Raw genomic sequence first — 16,146 nt, forward strand, 5'->3', positions numbered from 1 at the left:
AAGTTCAACTCCGAGCTCCAAGAACAGTTCGAGGAGCAGAAAAAAGCGCATCAAGGCAAGTTCTTTCCTCGCTCGAGTACTTTCTCTAGCAGTTGGTCTTGTGTTCTGAAACAATCTTCACCGCAGAGCTTAAGAAACTCTTAGCTTAAGAAAAGTTACTGTCGGTATTTAACCGGCTGCCCACCGAGGGATATACCCAAGGTGGTAAGTTTTGGGTGAGGGAACGCCGAGATCAGGAACTCGAAGGTGCAAAGAACACAAGACTTTAGACAGGTTCGGGCCACGCGGAGCGTAACACCCTACGTCCTGTATGGTGGTTTGTATTCTCTTTGGTGTAGAATGACCTAATGATCTTCTGTTTTGAGGGGGTTCCCTGACCTCCCTTATATATCCAAGAGGTCAGAGTTACAAAGATGCTAACCAACCCCCTCCGCGGGATCACACCAGAACTGATCTCGAGTAGATCCTCTTCCCATTGGTTAGCTCTATCTCCTATTTAAACGGGATAAACAAGAGACAAACAAAATGAATAAGAGATAAGACGGGCTTAATCTCTTAAACTTCGTGACATGCCCAGCCCGGTGGCCCCGGGTCTGACAAGCCCCCGAGCTCTTCGTAGCTGAGTACTGCAGGCTTATCGAGTACTTTCGAAGCTGTCTTCGACTTCTTCTGACGATTCGTCTTGAAGTCCTTCTTCGAGTACTTGCTTATCTGCATCGAGGCTATGAGGTGCTCATGCCCCGAATTTTATTTCTGATATGATGTGCGATTGCAAAATCGCACTCCATATGGAGTAGCCCCCGAGCCTTAGGTTGAATCGGAGAATCAGGCTGAGGGTCTCACTTGTTTGTAGCCTTCCTTACCCTTCAAAGAAATTTAAAAAATAAGTAGTCGATGCCACGTACCCCGTAGCCCCCGACCCTTGAATCCGAATCCCACAAAATTGGAGATAAGGGTCCAAAAATCGTGGCATACAGGCGAAACAAAGACACGTTTAAGGAGAGACCAAAGCGATGGTACAAATGATGTAATTAGACCAAAGATTCGAAAAACCCCTTTTTTCGGGCTAATTAGCCCTGAAAAAATGATTAATCAAATATTCAATCTAATCAGATCACCAAATGACCCCTCATCTTCGGAATATTCCACGAAATGACTCTTGAGCTTCAGAACAGTAACTTTCCCCCACTCCGCTGGTTATTTAACCCCGCGATAACTGTAGGAAAAAATCACGCTTTCAAGCTGCATTCCATCAAGAGCCACCAAATTCCCCAATCCGAGCCAAACGCCGCCGCCTTCCCCCAGGAAAAATTCCCACCCCGACCTCCCCACCCCTCTCCCCGCAGCCCCCGAGCATCTCGTGGCCAGCGCATCGGAGATGACGTCCAAGAAGTCAGAGATCAAGGAAATGAAGAAGGATGCGAAGCCAACAACCGCGGAGTGGACACACAGTAAGTGCTCCCTCAACAATCTGAAAAAACTTGTTTCTGAGGGGTTGCTGCAAGAGAAAAATCTCGTCAACTGGCGCCCCTCTTTCCGTGAACCTTTCCCCATGGAGAATGTCGACGAAATCGTCACATTCTACCATTTTGCCGAACGGGGATTGGCCCTCCCCACTTGTTCTTTCTTCCGCGGCCTTCTTTACTACTACGGGCTTGAGCTCCATCACCTTAACCCGAATTCCATCTGCCACATCTCCATTTTCATCCACTTTTGTGAAGCATTTCTCGGAATTGAACCCCACTGGGATCTATTCCGCTTCCTTTTTCGCATGAAGCCCCAGCCAACCACGAAAAAACTCGCTGTGGTAGGGGGCGCCGGCATCCAACTGCGACAGCAGGCCGGTGAAAGATACCTGGCATATAGATTCCCCTCCAACCTTCCTGGGTGGAAAAACCTCTGGTTTTACATCGAAAACCATGCTCCCTCCCTGCCAACGAAGTCGAGCAAACCGCCCGTGGTGAGGGGGGAATGGAACCTTGAACCCTCCGGCATGGAAATGATTCAAGTCAAGGAACTGCTGGAGGCCATCGATGCCCTAAAGAAGGAGGGGGTGACCGGCGCCTCCGTCATGTTCTCCTTTTACAAGCGCCGCGTCCAACCCATCCAACAGAGATGTTGCCTGGGCTTCAAGTACACCGGCCCTGCTGACCCTTCTCGCATGTGCACAGAGGAGGTGCCAGACGAAGTCGCGCTCCAGCGGGTTCAGCGGGTGCTGCTGGACGTGAACACTGTGCCGTACATGCCCACCCTGTACTCCGCGCAACATCCGCCCCCGCCGGTAAGTACTCGACTTCTTTTGCTGAAGAAATCGACTACTGCGCCGGTACTGAACTAAGGGGCTTTCTGCAGGGGCATTCGGAACTGTACTGCAGCTACCCGCCGCAGCCGGACCTCCCCCGGGCGTATCACCTCCTTCCTTCTGCAGTCACGGCGGCCAAGAAGGCTCGCCTTGATGCGACCCAACGCCGCAACGAGTCCGCCGAACGCGCGGACTTGTCGGCGGGGGAAGAAGCCGAGGGAGGTCCGCGCCCTGTTGCCGCCATTGCCACCAAGGCGGCTCGCCATGCTGCGGTTCAAGGCAGCAGCGAGTCCACTGAGTGCGTGGGCTCGCAGGCGAGCGAAGGGACCGTGGGGGAGCCGCGCGGGGACAACTTCTCCGATCAGAGCGTGGAGTTGGCCGGCGCTCTGCCACTGGTGCCGAAGGGCCAGCGCCAGGTGCGCAAACGCAAGGCTCAAGAAGTCGAGTCCTCCAGGTACGGAATTGCTGTTGTGGCCAGTTCCAAAGTTTCCATGGTGCTGAGTACTGACAGCATCCCCTTGCAGTCTCCCTGCTCCGCCGCCCGGGACTGAACCTGAAGGGGTGGAGGAAGGCCCCTCTGACGCCGCGACGGTGACAATCACCGTGGCGGGGACCCCTCCATCGGCCGATCAGGCCCCGCCATCCGCAGCGGGCATCCCCCGCCGGGCCTGGCGGGTTAAGAAGGCTGCCAAGAAGAAGTCAACACTGTAAGTTTCCTTTCGAACGCTTGAAAATCCTACTCGTGCCCGCTCGGGTAACAATGTTGTCGATGTCACCAGGGCTGCGAGCGCCGTCAGACTCCAGATCGAACCAGGCACGGCTGCGGCGCCTGCCTCGGCCGCTGCAGCCCCCGAGCCCCCGGCGCCTGAGGAGCCAATACCCGCGGAGGTGGCCCCTGAAGTGGATGTGGCGCTCCCTGACTTGCCGCCTCCCGAGCCTCGACTAGAGGAAGCCAGACCCGGTGGCGGGGAACAAGTCGAGGCCTCTGACGCCGCTCATACTGAAGCCGCAGGTAGGCACTTATCCGCCCGCGTCTGGCTGCCGGGGTCTGGGCGTAGTGTTTTTACCATTTCGTATGCCTGCAGGTGTCCAGCCGCCGCCGCCAGGGGATGCCGCCGGGCCCTCGAGGAGTCCCCGTGAGGTGTTGAGGGTCGGGCCCGGGCACCGGAACGTCATCACTGCCGACCTGGTGGATGACCTTCTGCTGTCGGCGGAGAACCTGAAGACCTTCAAGAGTACTTTCAAGGAGCTGTACGACTTCTCCATGGTAAGACTCGGGTGATGAACCCGATGTGCGCCTTGGCGAGTTGTTTATGACTCACTTTCCTCCTTTTGTGCAGCATGCAATCACCAAATCACAGAAGAAGTCGGAGAAACTCCGCGCGGTCGTGAGTGACGCGCGGGAGCTAGCTGCTCTGGACAAGCGCATCTCTGAGGAGAAGACGAAGAATTGCTATCTGCAGCGAGAGCTTGATATGCTGAAGCAGGAAAGGACTCGCGAGACCTGGCTGCTCAAGAATGACCTGAAAAACATGGAGAAGGCCAACTCCGAGCTCCAACAACAGCTCAAGGAGCAACAAGCAAAACACCAAGAGCAGCTCAAGGCGGAGAAGAAGGTGCACCAAGGTAGGCCCTCGCTCCCCTCGAGTACTTTCCCTCAGTAGCTCCCCATTAGATGCTGAAGTACGCTTATCACAGAGCTTAGGAGAATAACGAAACACAAAGAGGAGTTGCTTACTGACGTGAAGAATATGCTGTATCGACGTACAGATGAAGTCGAAAAGCTGCAGAAGGTGATCGGCGACACTGAACGCCAGTTCGTCGATTGCCTTCAGCAAGTCAAAACTCTGGGCGAGAAGGACGAGCAGCAGCGCAAGGAGCTGGAGGAGCTCCGGGGAGCCGCCCAGGAGCTGGTGGACCTGGTGGATCCACCGGAAGAAGGCGATGCGAGCCCGCGACCCCTGCTGGAGCGTCTCCGCGAAGCCCCGAAGAAAGTGCTCAAGTTCCTGTCAGAGGCTCCGGTCGCGTGCGTGAGCAATGCGCTCGCGTACGTCAAGTCCTTCGTGCCGACCGCGCAGCTGAGCATCTTCGCGCAAGGGATGGCGGCGGACTGCCCAGACGAGCAGTTTGAAGAGTACCTGCAAGAGGCCCAACCCGTAGCAGAACAAATTGTACACAATGTACTGCAGGATTAGGGTGTATGAACCACTTAATTATTATTTTATGTAAATGCTTCCCTTGACGTCTCTACTTGTTTGCATGTCTTAGCTGAATTGGGATCCAGGCGTACGAGACTCAAGTAGGAAACGTGTCCTTGGGTGCAACGACCTGAAGGGCAGCTAGAATTCGTCTAACAGAGTAGCCACAACTCGATCGAGCGGGTCTAGACTTGTTAGGGAAGCACGCGAGCATCGTTGCGGGGTTGCTGTGCATAGGGCGAGAAGGGGACTACCCCGAGTTCGAGGCCTCGGGGTGTAGTCGAGAGTGCTCCTTCTGTGAGCGTACTCCGCAGGCTAGGTAGGACCCGGACAAACGGATCAAGCTTGCGAGGAGCAGGTGCGGGCAGCGCCGCGAGTTTGCCGTTCTGTTGGCAAAAACAAGACTGTTCTGAGTGCAGCCGCTCAGATTGTAGTCGATAAAGCTCTGTATGTGAGCCGTTCCAACGTACTAAGTGTAGGCCAGTCGAACGGATCGACTGCGTTGGAAAAGGTGCGACTGCTGTCGCGTGCGACCATCAAAAGTCGTTGCGGAACCCGAAAGGAGATGACCGTGGCCGTGGCCCCCGCGTCATGGGCGACAGAAGTCGATTTGGCTGTATACGTGTTTGCACGCAACATCTGCCATCATGTACAACCCGAGTGATGTGGCTCGCGGCCTTCAGATACGTTCGGGGAAAGAAAATCTTCGGAGCCCCCGGGGAATTAGCGATCACCGGGTCTCGAGTTAAGGGTAGAACTTGCGCAGGTTTTGAACTTTCCAGGAGTTCAGGACCTCGCGACCATCGGGGAATTGTAGTCGATAAGACCCTGGCCTTGTGACCTGCTTGACGACGAACAGACCCTCCCATCTTGAATTGAGCTTATGTAGGCCGGACTCGTCCTGAATGCGACGCAAAACCAAATCGCCGACGCTGAATGACCGCTCCCTGACGCTGCGATCATGGTATCGCCGGATCCCTTGCAGGTACCGGGCTGACTGAACAAGGGTGGTACAGCGAGCTTCTTCCACGGAGTCGAGCTCGAACTGCCGCGCCTCGTCCGCCTCACCTTCATTGTACATTTCAACCCTTGGGGACTTCCACATGATATCGGCTGGTAGGATAGCTTCAGATCCATACACGAGGAAGAAAGGTGTTTGTCCTGTGGCTTTGGACGGCTGAGTCCGGAGCCCCCAGACGACATGTGGTAACTCGTGCACCCATTTTCCTCCCTTCTTGCTATTCTCATCATAGAGTCTCTTCTTGAGGCCATCGATGATCAAGCCGTTCGCCCGTTCGACTTGTCCGTTAGCTCTGGGGTGTGCAACCGAGACGTATTTTACATCGATGCAAGCATTCTCGCAGAACTCCCAGAACTGGTTCGCCGTGAAGTTTGATCCCAAGTCCGTGATAATGGAGTTGGGGAAGCCGAAACGATGCAGAATATCTGAGATGAAGTCGACGACCCGATCCGGTGTGAGCTTGGCTATCGGCTTGTACTCGATCCACTTGGTAAACTTGTCGATAGCCACCAGAACATGGGTGAAACCGCCTGGTGCTGTCGTGAAGGGCCCAATCATGTCAAGACTCCAACAAGCGAAAGGCCAGGACGGCGGTATGGTGATGAGGCTGTGAGCTGGAACGTGCGTCTGTTTGCCGAAGAATTGACAGTTTTGGCACCTGCGCACGAGATCCTCCACGTCGGTCACCGCGGTGGGCCACCAGAAGCCGGCTCGGTAGGCTTTCCCCACCAGCGTTCTTGAAGCCGCATGATTACCGCAGACGCCGTCGTGGATCTCCCGCAGTATGGCGTAACCATCTTCCTTGGTTACGCACTTCATGAGAACCCCTGACCGGGCGCCTCGCCGATAGAGCTTGTCGTTGACCAGGACGAAACCCTTGCTTCTTCGCAAGACGCGAGCTGTGTGAGCGCTCCTGGCGTTGACTCCCGCTAGCAACCGTTGATCTCGTATGAAGTCGATGAAAGCCCCTCGCCAGTCTTCCTCCAGCACCATAACCTCTCGGTCGGGTTGTTGGGGACCCGTGTCGATGGCTACTTGCGAAGAAGACTTGATCGATGGCTGGTTGAGCTCCTGGACGAAGACTCCCGGCGGGACCTGGGCGCGCGTGGACCCCAGTTTAGACAGGATGTCCGCGCCGACGTTCTGCTCCCGCAATACATGATGAACTTCCAGGCCGGAGAACTTGCTTTCCAACTTGCGTACTTCCTGCACGTAAGCGTCCATTGTTTCCTTGTTGCAATCCCATTCCTTGTTGACCTGCTGAACAACAAGAAGAGAGTCGCCATATACAAGTAGTCGCTTGATCCCTAGTGATATCGCCAAATGAAGCCCGTGAAGCAAAGCTTCGTACTCGGCTTCATTGTTGGATACCGCCCACAGGATCTGAAGGACGTACTTCAACTGCTCACCTCGTGGGAAAATAAGCAGAACCCCAGCACCACCGCCGTCAAGCTTGAGGGACCCGTCGAAATACATGGTCCAATGCTCTGGCTTGTCCACTGGAGTTGGGACCTGATTCTCTCTCCACTCAGCCATGAAGTCGACTAGGGCCTGTGATTTGATTGCAGTGCGTGGCTTAAAGTCTATTGACAAAGCCCCCAGTTCCACTGCCCATTTGGATATGCGTCCCGTGGCATCTTGATTATGCAGAATATCCGCCAGCGGAAAGTCCGTGATCACAGTGATATTGTACTCGTCGAAGTAATGGCGCAGCTTTCTGGATGTGATCAAGATAGCGTACAAAAGCTTTTGAACAGCGGGATACCGAACCTTGGATTCGGAGAGGACCTCGCTGACGAAGTAGACAGGCCTCTGCACTCCAAACGCATGGCCTTCTTCGCCTCGCTCGACTACAATAGCACTGCTGACGACATGAGTTGTTGCCGCAATGTAAAGTAGTAGATCCTCCCCTGGCAACGGTGCTGTGAGGATTGGAGGTGACTGCAGATGATGTTTCAGATCTTGTAAAGCTCGCTCGGCCTCCTCCGTCCATTGAAACTTATCCTGTCGTTTTAGGAGCTTGAAGAATGGTAGTCCTCTCTCCCCAAGCCGGGAGATGAACATGTTCAGAGCTACCATGCAACCTGTTAACTTTTGCACATCCTTGACTGTGGCCGGAGCCTCCATATCAGTGATGGCCGTGATCTTCACAGGGTTGGCTTCAATGCCTCGGTTGCTGACGATGAACCCGAGCAATTTCCCTGAAGGTACGCCGAAGACGCATTTGGTGGGATTCAGTTTCCACCGGAATCTGCGCAGACTGCTGAATGTCTCCTCCAAATCCGCGATCAAGTTATCGGACTCTCTGGTCTTGATGACCACATCATCCACATAAGCCTCGACATTTCGATGTAGCTGATCCGCGAAACACATCTGGATTGCTCGCTGATATGTCGCCCCTGCATTTTTCAACCCGAAGGACATTGTTTTGTAGGCATAGGTCCCGTACGGGGTGATGAATGCAGTCTTGATTTGGTCCTCCTCCTTGAGCGCAATCTGATGATACCCTGAGTAACAGTCGAGAAAACAAAGAAGGACACACCCGGCCGTCGAATCGACGACTTGGTCAATGCGGGGCAGCCCAAAATGATCTTTTGGGCAATGCTTGTTGAGATCGGTGTAGTCGACACACATTCTCCATTCATTATTCTTTTTCTTTACAAGGACGGGATTCGCTACCCACTCTGGATGGATTACTTCTTTAATGAATCCAGCCACGAGAAGTTTAGCGATCTCCCGTTTAATGGCCTCACGCTTGTCGTGGGCAAACCTCCGCAGGCGTTGCTTCTTAGGCGTAGCCTTCGGGTGTACATTCAAGGCGTGCTCGATCAACTCCCTGGGCACCCCTGGCATATCCGCTGGTTTCCACGCGAATATATCTCGGTTAGCCCGAGGAAAGCTGACGAGCGCGAGTTCCTATTTGTCACCCAAGCCCGCACCAATGATGGCGGTCTTGGATGAATCTCCCTCCTGGAGCTGGATCGTCTTGAGGGCCACATCGTCAGTCGACTGGATGCTCGACTTGTTGGCCTTCTTGGATGGAATCTCCAGCCCGGTCTGGGAGAGCTGCTGCGCGGCCGTGAGTACTTCTCCCGAAGCATCTGGCACGCGAGTAGTCGAGGCGTACTGGATCGCCTCCTGGTTGCAGTCGTACGACTTCTTCAAGTCGCCGCGGAGGGTGAGCACGCCACCGAGTCCTGGCATCTTAAGAAGCAGATAGACATAATGCGGCACTGCCATGAACTTGGCGAGTGCCGGTCGACCCAGTATTGCGTGGTAAGAAGAGTCAAAAGTAGCCACTTCGAACTTGATGAATTCAGTACGATAATTCTCCCGCGTACCGAAGGTTACCGGGAGGACCACCATATCGAGCGGATGTGCCGCGTTACCTGGGACGATGCCATAGAAAGGGGACTTGCTGGGTACCAGCATATCCTTGAAATCCAGACCCATCTTCTTCAAAGTGCTGACGAAGATGAGATTAAGCCCGCTCCCGCCATCGATCAAGACCTTGGTAAGCTTGACCTCCGCCACCACAGGATCCAGAACCAGGGGAAACTTACCGGGTTCGGAAAAACTCGTCCACTGGTCATCACGAGAGAACGAGATGGGGACCTCCGACCAACGGAGTGGTCGTGGTACCGCCGGCTCGATGGACATAATCTCTCGGAGGAGCAGCTTCTGATCCCGCCTGGAACAGAAATCCTCGTCCCCCCCGAAGATGACGTTGACCACCTTCGACGCATCCTAAAACTTCGGGTTGCGCCCGTGATCCTCCTGATCATCGTCCTCGGGTTCTTTGTCAACAGGCTTCTTGTTCTTCCTGCCGCCACCGGAGTTGCTGAACGTCCTCCGAAGGTGGTAGCAGTCGATGGCAGCGTGGTTGGCGCCTGGATGCCACGGGCATTTCTTTTGTAGGAGCTTCTCGAACTCCTCCTGAGTTGTCGACTTCTTGCCCCACGAAGGACGATCGATAGCCGCGATGACATCATCTGGCTTTCGTTTCCGGGGTGGTCCGGAAAAGTCCCGCTGGCCTTTGTCGCTGCGGTTGTCGTTTGGGCGCCGCAGATTGCTATCATGGCGCCGCGGGAACCGCTCCCGCATCTTCTCCTCCTGCTCGGACCAATCGTGCATCATATCACGAAGGCCCGCAACAGTTTTCGGCCTGTTCCGCCCGAAATCTCTGTATATGCTCGGGTCGGTGATGCCGTTGTAGAAGCAGTCGATGATGTCCTCCTCCGAGATGTTCACGATGGTGGCGCGGACGTCGAAGAAGCGACGCGTGTAGGACCGTAGGAGCTCGTTACGTTCTTGCTTGCACTGGGCAAGATCGTGCCGAGTACCTGCACGGGTAATTGCTCCCTGGAAATTGTCGATGAAGACCTTCTTAAGTCGTTCCTAGGAGTCGATGGAGTTGCTGCCGAGGCTCTCCAGCCAAGTGAGCGACGCAGGGTCCAAAGCCATCGGGAAGTAGACGACTTTGGTGATATTTGAGCCCCCCGCGACATCAATGGCCGTGGAGTAGCAACGGAGCCACTGCTGGGGAGCCTGCTTGCCGTCATACTTGGTGATGCCGATCGGCTTGAAGCCCTCCGGGTACTTGTAGCTGCTGAAACGAGTAGAGAAAGCAGGGAATCGATCACTACAATCAGTACCTTCAGCTTCGACTTCTTCGCGAGTCTTGCGCCTGGAGGAGATCACAGTGCGCGCGTCGCGACCATCATTAATGTGTTGGCGCAGGTCCTCCGGAAGAGGTCGTCGACTGGCCTGTCGCGGACGACCCCCTTGCGATGGCTGTTGCCTCCCGCCAGGGGTCTGGCTCGCGCGTGCGTTGTCGTTGCTGATCTGATTTTGAGGACGACCGCCGGTCGTTCGACTGCGGGCTTGGCTCCGACTCTCGTCCACGCGCTCCTCCCGGATGATGGACGCCGGATTATGCTGATCCAACTGGATCCAAGCCCTCTGCGCAAAGAGGAGTGCTTGACGTACCTCCGGGTCGTGGCTGCACTCGAGGATGGCTGTGACCCTGGCAATGTTGGCCACCGGGGTCCTGAAGCCCCGCTCGCTTACGGCAGCAAACTCGGGGTCGAGCTCGCGATGCATAGATCGCCTTCGCTCGTTAGCTCTCCTCCGCCGGATTGTTCGAGCCCTGTTCCTGGCCCTCCGCGCCTCACGATCGACGTCGTTCTCGTTACCGGCATTGGCCGTGATCTCATCGTCGGATATCACATCAAAGTTGTCGATGAGGAGATTCCCGCCGTCCTCGCCTTCTTCGGCCATCAGCACGTGGCAGGAGGAAAGCTCATGAGAACTTTCGTCGACTAGTTCCGTCGACTCCTCCGCCACGGTGGCCAACGGCCTGCCCTCCTGGAAAGGCAATGGCTCGAGGTGAGCCACAAGCCGGCTCTCTGCCTCGAGAAGATTGGAGAGCTTCATGCCCTTCCAATGCACGATGTGTCCCTTTGGCGAGGAGACCATCACCAAATCACCGGGGCCGAAACAACCCGAAGCCTCCCGACATGCGGTGGCTTCAGGGTTTCCGTCCCGGAGCAACAGATCCAGATCCTTCTCTGACATGCAGAGGGATCCAAGCGCATTGGCCTCCTGAAGATCAGTGGCCGATTTGCGCAAGCCGGGTTGAGTCCGACCCAGCGAATCCCTGAATTGGAACAAGTCCAAACCAGGGGAAGTTATCGCGACACCAGAAGAAGTCGAGCTTGGAACAAATTCCATCTCGACCTGCGCCGCGGAAGCGTGGAGCGGCAAGTTGTCGAGCTCGTCGACAAACTTGTCGAGGCCGCTGCAAGGATCCGCAGCGACGGTTTTCAGCGTCATGTCGACGAGGAATCGCCGAAAGTTGCTCGCACCGTCTGCGAGGCAAACCCACGAGCCAAAAACAAAAACGTCGTTCCCTCAGAGGGAACTGACCTGAATGAATTTGAAAAATGCCATCGAGCTCGCCGGCGAATCTTCGACGCGCTCCCCTACCTGGCGCGCCAGCTGTCGGTATTTAACCGGCTGCCCACCGAGGGATATACCCAAGGTGGTAAGTTTTGGGTGAGGGAACACCAGATCAGGAACTCGAAGGTGCAAAGAACACAAGACTTTAGACAGGTTCGGGCCGCGCGGAGCGTAACACCCTACGTCCTGTATGGTGGTTTGTATTCTCTTTGGTGTAGAATGACCTAATGATCTTCTGTTTTGAGGGGGGTCCCTGACCTCCCTTATATATCCGAGAGGTCAGAGTTACAAAGATGCTAACCAACCCCCTCCGCGGGATCACACCAGAACTGATCTCGAGTAGATCCTCTTCCCGTTGGTTAGCTCTATCTCCTATTTAAACGGGATAAACAAGAGACAAACAAAATGAATAAGAGATAAGACAGGCTTAATCTCTTAAACTTCGTGACATGCCCAGCCCGGTGGCCCCGGGTCTGACAGTTACTTACCGACATGAAGAATATGTTGTATCATCGTACAGATGACGTCGAGAAGCTGCAGAAGGTGATCGCCAATACTGAAAAGCAGTTCGACGATTGCCTTCAGCGGATCAAGACGTTGGGAAAAGAGAAGGAACAGCGTCAGAAAGACCTGGAGGACCTAAGGGTGGCTGCCCGACAGCTGGTTGAAGTGGTGGATCCACTGGAAGACGGTGCAGCAGACGAGCGATCCCTACTGGAGCGACTTCGCGGAGCTCCGCAGAAAGTCCTCAACTTCGTCGCCGAGGCCTCCATAACGTATGTTAGCCATGCCTTAGGTCTTGTAAAGTCATTTTGGCCTAAGGCTTGACTAGAGGTTCTCGCACAGGGTGTAGCTGCGGACTGCTCTGAAGAGCAGTTTAGCGAGTACCTTCTAGAGGCCAGGCCTGTAGCTGAAAAAATAGTAGAGAGTATGGAACAGGATTGAGTTATTGTAAAGACAAGTACTCTTCTCCTTGTAATATCTCTATCAGTGCTGTCTATACTATCGTTGCCTTGTGATTTCTAGATTGCCATCCACATTTATAGGCTAAGTAGTAGACACTACCCCGGGTGCAGCGACTCTGGGAGTAGTCGATATAGCTCCTCAAGTGAGCCCGTCAAACAAGTTAGATTGAATCCTATTGAGCGGATCTAACCTATTCGGAGTACGCGATCCTCATCGCAACGACTATCATGCTCGTAGCAAGTAGTCAATACTACCCCGAGTGCAGCGACTCTAGGAGTAGTCGATATAGCTCCTCAAGTGAGCCCATCAAACAAGTTAGATTGAATCCGATCGAGCGGATCTAACCTGTTCGGAGTACGTGATCCTCATCGTGACGACTATCATGCTCGTAGCAAGTAGTCAATACTACCCCAAATGCAGCGACTCTGGGAGTAGTTGATATAGCTCCTCAAGTGAGCCCGTCAAACAAGTTAGATTGAATCCGATCAAGCGGATCTAACCTGTTCGGAGTATGCGATCCTCATCGCAATGACTATCATGCTCATAGCAAGTAGTCAATACTACCCTGAGTGTAGCGACTCTAGGAGTAGTCGATATAGCTCCTCAAGTGAGCCCGTCAAACAAGTTAGATTGGGGAAAAGAGAAGGAACAGCGTCAGAAAGACCTGGAGGACCTAAGGGTGGCTGCCCGACAGCTGGTTGAAGTGGTGGATCCACTGGAAGACGGTGCAGCAGACGAGCGATCCCTACTGGAGCGACTTCGCGGAGCTCCGCAGAAAGTCCTCAACTTCGTCGCCGAGGCCTCCATAACGTATGTTAGCCATGCCTTAGGTCTTGTAAAGTCATTTTGGCCTAAGGCTTGACTAGAGGTTCTCGCACAGGGTGTAGCTGCGGACTGCTCTGAAGAGCAGTTTAGCGAGTACCTTCTAGAGGCCAGGCCTGTAGCTGAAAAAATAGTAGAGAGTATGGAACAGGATTGAGTTATTGTAAAGACAAGTACTCTTCTCCTTGTAATATCTCTATCAGTGCTGTCTATACTATCGTTGCCTTGTGATTTCTAGATTGCCATCCACATTTATAGGCTAAGTAGTAGACACTACCCCGGGTGCAGCGACTCTGGGAGTAGTCGATATAGCTCCTCAAGTGAGCCCGTCAAACAAGTTAGATTGAATCCTATGAGCGGATCTAACCTATTCGGAGTACGCGATCCTCATCGCAACGACTATCATGCTCGTAGCAAGTAGTCAATACTACCCCGAGTGCAGCGACTCTAGGAGTAGTCGATATAGCTCCTCAAGTGAGCCCATCAAACAAGTTAGATTGAATCCGATCGAGCGGATCTAACCTGTTCGGAGTACGTGATCCTCATCGTGGACGACTATCATGCTCGTAGCAAGTAGTCAATACTACCCCAAATGCAGCGACTCTGGGAGTAGTTGATATAGCTCCTCAAGTGAGCCCGTCAAACAAGTTAGATTGAATCCGATCAAGCGGATCTAACCTGTTCGGAGTATGCGATCCTCATCGCAATGACTATCATGCTCATAGCAAGTAGTCAATACTACCCTGAGTGTAGCGACTCTAGGAGTAGTCGATATAGCTCCTCAAGTGAGCCCGTCAAACAAGTTAGATTGAATTCGATCGAGCGGATCTAGCCTATTTGGAAAAATACGATCATCATCAAACGACAGTTATGCTCATGGCAAGAAGTCGATTTATATGAAACTTGAACGTGGCTATAGCCTCCGAATTTTAATAGAGAATTTATGTTCCTGATTCTGTGGCACATGGCCTCCAAATTGAATCGGACGAAAACCGCCTTGGCACTCGAAGAACAGCTATCACTGCTTGTCTTATGGGTAAAACTTTCGTAGGTTCTGTACGTTCCAGGAATTTGGGATGTCTTGGCCCTCGGGGTATTGTAGTCGATAAGACCCCGGTCTTGTAATCTGCTCGATCAGTTTCTTGGGCACCCCTGGCATATCCGCTGGTTTCCACATGAATATATCTCGGTTAGCCCGAAGGAAACTGACGAGCGTGATTTCCTATTTCTCACCTAAGCCTGCACCGATGATAGCGGTCTTAGATGAGTCGCCCTCCTGGAGCTGGATCATCTTGAGGGCCACGTCGCCTGTCGACTGGATGCTCAACTGGCTTGCCTTCCTTGTTGGGATTTCCAGCCCGACTTGGGAGAGTTGTTGCACGGCCGCGAGTACTTCTCCTGAAGCATCTGGCACACGCGTAGTCGAAGCGTACTGGATGGCCTCCTGGTTGCAGTCGTATGACTTCTTCAAGTCACCTCGGAGAGTGAGTACCCACTTCGTCCTGACATCTTGAGAAGTAGATAAACATAGTGCGGCACTGCCATGAATTTGGCCAGTGCCGGCCTGCCCATTATGGCATGTTATGAAGATTCGAAGTTGGCAACTTCGAATTTGATGAACTCGGTACGGTAGTTCTCCCTCGCGCTGAAGGTGACTGGAAGGACCACCGTGCCAAGTGAATGTGTTGCATTGCCTGGGACAATGCCATAGAAGGGAGGCTTGCTTGGGACGAGCATGTCCATTAAGTCTAAGCCCATCTTTCTCAATGTGCTGGCGAAGATGAGGTTGAAACCGCTTCTGCCGTCGATGAATACTTTGGTGAGCTTGACCTCTGCCACCACCGGGTCCAAGACTAGGGGGAATTTGCCGGGCTCCGAGAAGCTGGTCCACTGATCGTCTCGTGAGAACGAGATGGGGACCTCCGACCATCGGAGTGGTCGTGGTACCGCCGGCTCGACGGACATGATTTCTCAGAGTAGTAGTTTCTGTTCCCTCCTGGAACTGAATTTTCTGTCACCTCCGAAGATGACGTTGATGGTTTTCGAGGCATGTTGAATTTCACGTTGTGCGATTTGTCCCCTTGGTCGTCCTCTTCGGGCTCTTTATCCGTTGACTTGTTCTTCTTATCATTCTTGGGATTGCTGAATGTCCTCCGGAGGTTGTAGCAATCAATTGCCGCATGATTGGCACCTGGATGCCATGGGCATTTCTTCTGCAAGAACTTTTCGAATTGCCCCTGCGTCATTGGCTTCCTGCCTCACGGAGGACGATCCACAGCCGCGACGAGGTCGTCTGGCTTGTGCTTTCGGGATGAACCTGAGTAGTCCCACTGGCTCTTGTCGGTACGGTTGTCATTTGTGCGCCTCAGGTTGTTGTCATTGCGCCTCGGGAACCGTTCACGCATCTTCTCCTCTTGCTCGGACCAATCATGCATTATGTCACGAAGTTCTTCAATAGTTTTTGGTCTGTTCTGCCCAAAGTCTCTATAGATGCCAGGGTCGGTGAGGCCATTGTAGAAGCAGTCGATGATGTCCTCTTCTGAGATGTTCGCAATGGTGGCTCGTACGTCAAAAAAATGGCATGTGTATGATCGTAGGAGCTCGTTGCGTTCCTGTTTACACTGAGCAAGGTCATGACGAGTACCTGCGCGGGTGATCGCCCCCTGGAAATTGTCTATGAAGACTTTCTTGAGCCCCTCCCAGGAGTCGATCGAGTTGTTGCTGAGGCTCTCTAGCCATGTGAGCGGTGCAGGGTCCAAAACCATCGGGAAGTAGACGACCTTGGTGGTGTTGGAGCCTCCTGCGACTTCTATGGCGGTAGAGTAACATTGTAGCCATTGCTGAGGAGCTTGTTTGCCGTCGTACTTGGTGATCCC

This window comes from Panicum hallii, chromosome 6, assembly GCF_002211085.1.
Source record: "Panicum hallii strain FIL2 chromosome 6, PHallii_v3.1, whole genome shotgun sequence".
Lineage (NCBI taxonomy): Eukaryota > Viridiplantae > Streptophyta > Magnoliopsida > Poales > Poaceae > Panicum > Panicum hallii.